This window comes from Monodelphis domestica, chromosome 1 (assembly GCF_027887165.1).
Source record: "Monodelphis domestica isolate mMonDom1 chromosome 1, mMonDom1.pri, whole genome shotgun sequence".
NCBI lineage: Eukaryota > Metazoa > Chordata > Mammalia > Didelphimorphia > Didelphidae > Monodelphis > Monodelphis domestica.
In genome coordinates, this window is record NC_077227.1 from 40,461,620 (window position 1) to 40,470,320 (window position 8,701).

Sequence of the window (8,701 nt, forward strand, 5' to 3'; positions counted from 1 at the left end):
AAAACCCTCTTTTTTTAATGAATGAAGAAATGGAGGCTGACAAAGGTCAAACAGAAAATATGTATGTATCTGAAAAAGGTTTTGAACTCAGATTTCCCAACAACAAGCCTAGTGTTCTATGCATTGTTTCCACTGGGGAACTGCCCTCGCTGGAGATCCTCAAACTAAGACCAGATAACCACTTGTTGAACAGGGGCTTCTGGTTCCCACATCACTTCTACTCCATAGCTCCTGAGGTCCCTTCCAACTCAAAGATTCTGTAATTTCATGTCTGTCTATTTAGAATTGGCCTTGAACTCACTTGGTGCAGCATCTTATTCCAGTTTTTGAATCACACGAACAGTCCTCACACTTTTCAGTTTTCCATTTACTTCTGAATTTGTGCATTATGTTGTTATTATCCTTGCAACCTAAGACAGAACATATGGCGAATCTTCTGTTAAACTGTTAATGGGTTTTCTAGAAAAGATTTCACCAAGTTTTTAAAGCCTGTTTCAATAGTACAGTATTCAATGGAAACTCTGAACCATCTTTCAAGGCCTCCCAAAGGTATTTTCAATTTTCCTTGGCATCCTCCTCCAATACAACCCATTGAGTCAAGAACAGCCCTTCAATAATTCCCTAAGCCTTTGTAATGACAGGTGGAGACATCTAATATGCTTTAGAAAATATGTGTTAGCAGATCAACAGTGGGACAAAAATTCCATGAAGGTAGGAATTTTTTTAGGGTTTCTATTTTAGTTTTCTTTCCATGATTAATTTTGTCTGTAGCTGCAACCTTTTGTATCTAGTAGATGTTTAATAGGAACAGAGGGTTCTGTTGATTGGCTCAGCATCCCAAAACTAGCCAAGTGTTCAGGATGGGATTTAAATTCATTTCTTCCTGACTCCAATCCTACATCTCTAATCACTATAACACACTGCCCCTTAGAAATATATCATGCATAGAAATTAAATACTGTCTCCTAACTATGTGGTAGAAGGGTGAGAGTGGGAGAAGGATCTCACATGTATTTTTAGATAGCTAATTTTCTCCATTTCAGGCAAATCTATAAGTTAAATCCACTTTTCCTACCCTTTGCTTACTACTCCCATACCACGGGACTTGGGTCCAAGGGACACAGATACACCATTCAAACTTGCCCCAGTCATGTCTCATGTTAAACCAATTTTCCCATCCCTAGATATAGAAAACAGTTGTAAACAATGATTTACCTTTAGGATTCTTCTCTCTAGTGACCTCCAAAGGTATCATGTAGCAAAAAGCATCACATAATGTCACAAAGATAGCCAAGGCAAGAAGAACACCTAGCATAGTATTCTAAAGAAAAGCAAAGATTAATATTAAAGGCAGGTGAGGAGGGATAATGGCTAGGGTTTGTTCAGTTTTTGTTTTGTCTTATTCTGTTGCTGCTTTTCCTTCTTATTCTACATTTACTGCCAAATATACATCCCCCTTTCCTGTGATGGAAAAAAAGCCTACAAGGGATCTCAGTCATAAAATCATTGGAAAACAGGAGTCAAAATCTGGCCTTAGACACTAACTGTGTGACCAGGGAAAAGTCACTAAGCCCACCTGCCTCAGTTTCTTTATTTGTAAAACAGGGATAATGGTTGCCTCCAAGGCTTTTTCTGAGGAGTTAATGAGAGAATATTTGAATAGTGCTTCTATTACATAAAAGAGTCAAACAAAGCCAGTCAAAATAATGGAACAACTATATCTAATAAGATCATAGGATCATGGATTTAGAATTAAAAAGGAATTTAGAGATCATGAAGTCTAGCATCTTCATTTTCCAGATGAGGAACCTGAGAACTGGTGTCCCCACTGTAGAAATGGATTAGGAAATATATTGATTAGGTATTGATAAGATAAGAACTTTGAGAAAAGGGGGTCTCTGAGATTGTAGGCAAGGCAGAGTCCTGTGTGTGAGATCAGAACTTGGAAAAGAAGAAGCAGATAAAATTCTGACAGTTGGTGATTGAGCTGAGAAAGTTACAGACACACTCACTGGCTTCAGTTAGGAGATTCTCTGTCTTGTTTGCAAGACCACCTGGCCAGACTCTGGTTTGCTCAGGGTCACATTATTAATGACTGAGGCATGGCTCAAACTCTTATCATTCTGATTCTTAGTATCCACTGTACCATACTGTATACAACATTCTGCATCCATAGTCATCCATCTTTTTGTCAAGAGGAGAAAAATACATTTTGTCCTCTATTCTCAAGAACCAAAATGAATCATCATTTTTTCATCTGAATTCATAAGCTTTTTAAGTGTTTTTCTTTCCATTTACATCACTATATTCATTTGGTATGTTGTTTCTCTGAGCCCATTTCTTCATTCTGCATCAGTATTGTCAGACCTGGCTGACAGGAGATTGGACCAGAGGCTAATGAGACAGAGAGATTGAGTAATGCAATGAAGCTTTATTGTGGAAAAGAAGGGGATGGGATGAGGAAGGGAGAGCAAGGGAGGAGCCTATGACCAGTAGATGGCTAAGGCTTCCCACCTGGGTGGAGAAGGAGGCAATATTTTATAGGGCAGTGGTCTGGAAGGGGGTAAACTGTGTGGCCTCTAATTGGTCCATATTGAGGTAGTTGTGTCCAGATGATTGGGTAGCCCTAAGCAGGTTGGGAACCTCAGTCTCTAGGGGTGGTAAGTTCTCAGGCTTGATGGTCAGTGTTGTAGGAGGTCATTTGTCTAGGCCTGACATGGAACTCCTGATGTTCTGCTAGGTTTTACTGTTATGGCAGTTTCCTGTCCCAGGCTCAGGTAGGTGCTGGGGAAAGAGGGAAAGGCGGGAGTGGACTTTGGTCCCAGGGTCTATCAAATATATCCAGGCCTTGACAGATTTCTCTAATCTCTTATTTGCCATTTCTCAAAGTAAAATAATGTTCCATTCTGTTCGTGTGCTACAATTTGTTGTCAGACCTAAGGCTGTGAGTTCTTATATATGCTACACATTCATTTGGAAGGGGAAGAGGTAAAGAGATAACCTAGGATAGACTATTTTTTAAAAGAAAAACTTAAAGATTAAAAGAAGGGGTGGAGAATTCCTACTTCCGATTTTTAAAAAAGATTTATTATACATTTGTGGATTATTTAGCTATTCTTATCTATACAATGATCCAAGATAGTCCTGAAGACTTTATAATGAAAAATGCTACCCACTTCCAGAGAAAGATCTGATGAACTCTGAGTGAAGATTGAGGCATGATTTTTTACTTTCTTTATTTTTTCACTTTTTTTTGCAACATGCTGAGATGGAAATTTGTTTTTCGCGATTTCACCTGTATACTATATCACATTTCTTTAATTCTTAATTGGTCATGGAGGGGCTGGGGGGGAGAAGAGAATTCATATCTCAAATTTTTAATAATAAATGTTAAAAACAAATAAATATTAAATAAAATAACTAAAAATGTATATATATATATATTCTTTCAAACAAAGTTTCATAGTTGCAATTCCTTTTTATTCCATATTCATTGTCCAATATACAATCCTTATTTCATGCAGAAAATTCTTTCTTTGTAATAACAGATTCAGGTATGGTACAGTGGAGGGAAGGGAAGAAGGGTGTGTCAATGGGGGTGCTCAGGTGGTCTAGAGTACTCCTTGAGCATGTGTGCAGACTTACAGGGAGAAGCAGTAACCTATTGATGAGGAAATTGGGGTGAAGACATTACCCAAAAGAGGAACACTATGACAAGGGGATGAGGATGGGGATCAAAACTGAGTCTGAGATAACTGTATCATATGGCAGTTTTAAAATGCATCTGTAATTTTGTAGCTGGGAGGATAGGAGGAGTTCCTTTAGGGAAAAAACTGTTTCCACTAAGGAAGTTAGAAGACTGCTCCGCCCCCTTTACCCTAAGAAAGTTAAGTGGGAAACTGACAATGTAAATATGTAAAAAAAATAATTAAAAATTATTACATGTAAAAAAAAAAAGTAAATATGGGAGGTAGGACCAGAACCCTGAACTTCCTGACTCTCAGGTATGATCCCTGTCCATCATGTCATGCTGCCTCTCTACAGGGAGCCTATGAGGAAAATCACCCAGCAGTCCAGTTGAGGACTTGACAGCTTTCAAAATCCTTGTGAAGTCTACTTTACAAAAACTCAGCAATGTTCCTTCTCTTCCCTTTCAAAGACAAACCTGTGACTTACCATTGTGTCTTTTCAGCTTCTCTCTTCCAAAGGGTTTTTGCTCCCTAGAGCATCCACACCAGGTCTATGTATATAGTAGAGGGAGATTACAATGATTTTGCAATAACAGCCAAGAAGAAACAGAAAAAAAAAGATTTAAAAGATGACAAATACTATTTTATAAACAGAGGGCAGACTGACAAATGGAAAAAAGATGGTTCAATATGAATTATTTGAAATATTCTTGATTAGATCTCCTCCCTTACTTAAATAACCCAACTCTATGCCCATTAAAATATTAATATGTCAGAATCACCATGTTGGATCAGAGCAGTAGTCCCAAATGGTCCAAGATTCTGGCTCTGACAATGCTATGAATGGGGTGTTTTGTGAGAGTATAGTCATCCTCCATGGTATAACCCTCAACAACCTAGGGACTTCTCTCTAAGCATTCCAAATTTCTCCATAATAATCCAACATTAATTTTGAAGAAAAGATTCCTTAGAGATTCCTATGCTCAAACTTTTCCATAAGGATCCTGCTCCCTAACCAAAGCTTGAAGTGCTCTCTCTCCTTCTCTCAGCCTCTGGAAACCATTCTCTCTTTTCAAATTTCTTAAGATTCTCCCTTCCTTCCAGAAGCTTGTGAAGATTCCCTCCTGTGTTAGTCATTGTGTTTCCTGTAAAGGATTCACTACATTATATGTAAAGGATTCAGACAGACAACACTTTCCTCTTTCATAATTAGAAAGCACTTATCACAGTGTCTGTCAGGGTGAGAACTATACAACCATTTCCTATTGTTATTTGAGTTACTTTCAGATTCTAAAATGAATCCACTTTTTTGTAAATGAATGTAGAAATGTGACCAATTGAAGTAATGTCACCCAAATTGTAAGAAGTCTTGTTTCATATTTTATAATACACAAGAATGTAAAATTGAGAAATACTATTAGAGATGCAACTTCTCATCACCTTCTAATATCCAGTTGTTGTGTTGTTGTTGTTGTTGTTTAACAAACTGTGCTCATTATTGAAGGAGGAATTTGTTATTTAAAATGGTTAATGAAAAGAATTTACTGAGAGGATACAAGTTACTTTCCAATCTCCTAAGTTCACTAGATCTTTTCAGTCCAACTCCTAAAGTAAAGCTGAAATATAAGAAAAAAGCCCAATTAGTACCATAGACCTTAAGTTTAGAGATAATATTTTCCCCTTTGGAGTTAATAAGAAATACAAACATCTGTCAGGCTAGAGGCTTTTTATATAGTTATTCCAGTTGGGATAGTATGAGGACATGAGCCTAGCCCTAAGGTGTAGTTAGCAAAATCCTCATGCAGGGAGGTCATTATATGAATAAAATCACAAGTGTAGTCCAGACTTTTAAGCAGCAGTGGCAGCAGCAATACTAGTAATAGTAGTAGTAGAAGAAGAAGAAGAAGAAGAAGAAGAAGAAGAAGAAGAAGAAGAAGAAGAAGAAGAAGAAGAAGAAGAAGAAGAAGAAGAAAAGGAAGAAGAAGAAGAAGAAAAGGAAGAAGAAGAAGAAGAAGAAGAAGAAGAAGAAGAAGAAGAAGAAGAAGAAGAAGAAGAAGAAGAAGAAGAAGAAGAAGAAGAAGAAGAAGAAGAAGAAGAAGAAGAAGAAGAAGAAGAAGAAGAAGAAGAAGAAGAAGAAGAAGAAGAAGAAGAAGAAGAAAAGGAAGAAGAAGAAGAAGAAAAGGAAGAAGAAGAAGAAGAAAAGGAAGAAGAAGAAGAAGAAGAAGAAGAAGAAGAAGAAGAAGAAGAAGAAGAAGAAGAAGAAGAAGAAGAAGAAGAAGAAGAAGAAGAAGAAGAAGAAGAAGAAGAAGAAGAAGAAGAAGAAGAAAAGGAAGAAGAAAAGGAAGAAGAAGAAGAAGAAGAAGAAGAAGAAGAAGAAGAAGAAAAGGAAGAAGAAGAAGAAGAAGAAGAAGAAGAAGAAGAAGAAGAAGAAGAAGAAGAAGAAGAAGAAGAAGAAGAAGAAGAAGAAGAAGAAGAAGAAGAAGAAGAAGAAGAAGAAGAAGAAGAAGAAGAAGAAGAAGAAGAAAAAGAAGAAAAGGAAGAAGAAGAAGAAGAAGAAGAAGAAAAAGAAAAAGAAGAAAAGGAAGAAGAAGAAGAAGAAGAAGAAGAAAAAGAAAAAGAAGAAAAGGAAGAAGAAGAAAAAGAAAAAGAAGAAAAGGAAGAAGAAGAAGAAGAAGAAGAAAAAGAAAAAGAAGAAAAGGAAGAAGAAGAAGAAGAAGAAAAAGAAAAAGAAGAAAAGGAAGAAGAAGAAGAAGAAGAAGAAGAAGAAGAAGAAAAAGAAAAAGAAGAAAAGGAAGAAGAAGAAGAAGAAGAAGAAGAAGAAGAAAAAGAAGAAAAGGAAGAAGAAGAAGAAGAAGAAGAAGAAGAAGAAGAAGAAGAAGAAGAAGAAGAAGAAGAAGAAAAAGAAGAAAAGGAAGAAGAAGAAGAAGAAAAAGAAAAAGAAGAAAAGGAAGAAGAAGAAGAAGAAGAAAAGGAAGAAGAAGAAAAAGAAAAAGAAGAAGAAGAAGAAGAAGAAGAAGAAAAGGAAGAAGAAGAAAAAGAAAAAGAAGAAGAAGAAGAAGAAGAAGAAAAGGAAGAAGAAGAAAAAGAAAAAGAAGAAGAAGAAGAAGAAGAAAAGGAAGAAGAAGAAAAAGAAGAAGAAGAAAAAGAAGAAGAAGAAGAAGAAGAAGAAGAAGAAGAAGAAGAAGAAGAAGAAGAAAAAGAAGAAGAAATAATATTATAAAAATAATCATCATTGGTATCTATAAAGCCCTTTAAAGTTTGCCAAATATTTTACATAGATATTATTATTTTAGGTTGTTTCCTATTCATTTAGAGTAGGGTTCTGGAATGGGGCCAGGACAGGAAGTTGTTTGTTAGGAAAAGACCCAGAGGTGGCTTGGGAGACTATAGTTAGGTTGCCTAGGCAGCATAAGGGAACTGGACATTTCAGAGAAAGGAGGATGGAGAGAGAGAGGCTTGGAATATGGATGGAGACAGAGACAAGTGCTGCTTAGGTCATAGTTTTACCTTAGGGCTCACCTTGACCGTACTCCCTTTGACTGGAAAGATTTCATCAGATCTGCTTGCAACCTCTGCAATGAGATGATGCCACAGCTTCAGGAAGCCATTGGAGGCAGATGTAAAGAACTTCCAGCAACCAGGAGCATTAAATAGTTTCCAAGGCCCTCTGTGGGAGTCCTCTTGTCCCTGCCTCCTCTTTTTCTTTCCCCCTCCCCATAGAAATTACCCTGCAGAGATGCATCCCTTCCTTTCTTGGAGCTTTACTATGACAAAGCCAGCCTAGAATGCCTCTCACTGCAGTTGATCAGAAACTTGGCTCCATTTACAACCATCAGAGAGATTTTGTAGGACCATATTCCTAAGAGAAAAATAATATCTAACATTTAATTTTTTTTAATTTACTTTATTTATTTATTCCATTAACGTTCCCAGGTATTCCCAGGTAGACATTTCCCATTGATGAGAATCCCCTCTATTTCAAGTTCTTTGCCATCACAAAAAGAACAGCTAACATTTATAAAACATTTTTAGGGGGCAGCTCAGTAGCTCAGTGGATTAAGAGCCAGGCCTAGAGACAAGAGGACCTAGTTTCAAATCTGGTTCAGACACTTCCCAGCTGTATGACCCTGGGCAAGTCACTTAACCCCCATTGCCTAGCCTTTACCACTTCTCTGCCTTGGAACCAATACATAGTATTGATTCCAAGACAGAAGGTGAGGATTTAAAAAAATAAAAAATAAATAAAACATTTTAAGACTTATAAAGCACTTGGGATATCTCATTTGTAACTCACATCTCTGTGAGGCAGATGCTATTATTGTACCTGTTTGATAGTTGAGAAAATTGAGCTAAGATGGTGGAAAAGGTTCACAAACCTTCTCCAAACCCTACAAACAATTTTGATGTAATACCTTAAAACAAATTCTCAAGCAGCACAGCCTACAAAAGGATTGGATAAAACAATTAATTATCTCAAAACAATTTAGAGGGTCAGCATGAAAGATATATCGAACCAGAAAGGAAGTAGAGTGCAGACCAGGTGCACCAAGGTAGGCCCCACACTGAGAAGCCAACACAAGTCTTGGGGGAGATTGAATCAGCAGCAAAGGCTTCCAGAGATCTCATCCACAGACGATAAGGGGAATAATTTGCTCAGAAGGAGATTACAAAAGTCCCTTTTCCTCACTCTGGATGTAAGACTCATTTGCATTGCCCATACATAGATCTAGGTTACAATCCTAGATTGAGGTTCTAGGGCAAAGAGGAGCACTAGCACACATTAGCACTTGGGGCCAGAAGGGACAAGGGGATCCTGGATACAATTTTAAGGCAAAAAAGAATCCTTGTGTTTGCTCACAGACCAGAGCACAGGTTGGGAAAGTATTAAGCACATCTCTCCTTAGATCATACCACCTGTGAAAAACGGAAAACTTATAAATACCCAGAGCTAACTCTGAAGACACTTGAAGCTTGATACAGTGCTCCCTTTTCCAAAGAATCATATTCCAACT